Source organism: Echinops telfairi, unplaced genomic scaffold (genome assembly GCF_000313985.2).
Source record: "Echinops telfairi isolate 266 unplaced genomic scaffold, ASM31398v2 ScPeMD7_7466;HRSCAF=8504, whole genome shotgun sequence".
Classification (NCBI taxonomy): domain Eukaryota; kingdom Metazoa; phylum Chordata; class Mammalia; order Afrosoricida; family Tenrecidae; genus Echinops; species Echinops telfairi.
The window spans coordinates 366372-368322 of record NW_022111366.1 but is presented as its reverse complement, the minus strand read 5'-3'; positions in this window follow the sequence as shown (position 1 = coordinate 368322).

The following is a 1951-nucleotide window of genomic DNA, read 5'->3' as shown; positions in this document are numbered from 1 at the left end:
CACTGTATGCACCGCATGTGATTCTGACACTTAACAACCCGTAGGGCAGGGTAGAACTGCCTCCTGGGTTTCCGAGACTGTAACTCTTAGTGGAAAGCCCCATCTTTCTCCCAAGGAGCAGCTGGTGGGTTTCAAACTATGGATCTTGTATTTAGTTGCCCAAGTAACCACTATGCCACCAGGGCTTTTTTTTTACCACATCAGTTACGGTCTACTGAGTAGTTGCTACGCATATACCCACTCTACTTGATTTATCTCATTTAGTCCTTGGGACCCTAGTAGGTTGAGAGATGAGGAAGCCGAGACTCATAGATATACCATTTAAGGCCAAACAGGTGTCTGGTGGTAAAGATTCAATCTCAAGTGTGTCTTTGTCCTTTATGTAATTGCACAGGGAAGTTATGATTTGCTCGAGGCCAGGTAAATATTAAATGGCAGACCTCGGATTTCAAGTGAGGCCTCTGTACTGCCCAACCCCGTGCACACTGGACAGTGTGGTCACTAAGTTGGTGGGGACTCCTGAGGGCTGGAGCGCATCCCCAGGGTGCGCAGGGGGTCCCAGAAAACATTTCAAGTGTTTCATGACTGCTCTCCAGGGGCTCTGCTGTAGTGGAGGTCTCAGGAAGAACCACGGCTCACCTGCTCCCTGGGCTTGAGCAGTCTAATGTCCTCAGTAACTCAAACAGCCAGAAGTCATTCTGCTGAACTTTATTTGTTTGTTTTGTCCTCCTGATATACTGTGCCCCCTGCTGGGAAACAGAGACAATGCCCACAAGGGAGGCTCTCTGCAGAAGGCCAGGGCCATGCCAAAGTACACACTGTGGCCAAGCCTCAAGAAGCACCAGCAAGACAGGTTCTATGGCCGCCAGTGAACTAACTGCCAATGGTGCCGGTTCTGCAGACGGCTGCCGCAGCTGCACTCTGGACACAAATACATGCCGTTGCACCCAAAGTCTTGATTACAGAGAAATATAAACTATCCTGTTGCGGGTGAGGATCCAATTCCCTTGACTGTCCACAACCAAACAACATTGAGTGAGAGATGGGGAGCGTCCAGAAACAGGAATTAACTTGGGAGTGTCCAGTCAACAGACCGGTTGGCAGATGGATTCCACCAGAGAAGCCCTTCAAGGTATGGGGTACCTGGGGTTGCCTCCGAAACATTTTCTAAGGAGTTCTTTGTGCTACCCAACCAGTGCAGTTAAAGGCCCGCGCCCAGAGACTCAAGCCACTGGCTGGCTTCTTCCCCATTTATTCAAATCCCATGGGGCTACTGCTCCGAAAAGCAGGGGAGGTGATAAGGTTTTGTGCACTATCACTCAGCAATCCTCTACTCTATTTCTGGTGTCTGCACGGAGTCCCCCACGGCTGGGTTTAAGGGTAGGCCAGGTAGGGGAGGTCTGAGAGGCAGAGAAAAATACTGCCTGGGGGTAGTCAATCTTCCCTGCTATTCAAGCTGTAGCCACTCGGGGGCCCCAGAAAATCAGGCACCAGGCCCTGGCTTTGCTCCCAGGGGAGGCTGCTGGTGGGAAGCCGTTTGTCCAACAAGCCCAGAGGCCGCTCTGTTTCTCTAGCACCTGAGGGCGGGCCAGTGCCCCAAGTCTCAGGTTTCAGGGGGATACCAGGGCCCTGTCTAAAGGCTTCTCTGTTCCTTGAAATTGTACAAACTGTCTCTTGTGGCTTTTCTCCCTCCCTCCTTTTTTTCCTGTTGACTCTCCCCCTCTGGCTCTCTGAATCACCAGACTCCACAGGAAAGCTGCAGATGTTGACTTTACTCCTTTGAGCCAACGTCAGCGCCCTCCTATGGCGTGAGGGCAGGCAGGAAGGTGAGAGGGCGGGGGCCCGGGGAGGATCACTTTCATCCTTTCCAATTTGGGAGGGAGGACACAGAGGGACTCTCAAAGGAGTCAGGGACCTAGGCACAAACGTCTGGATTCCCAAGGGATGGGGG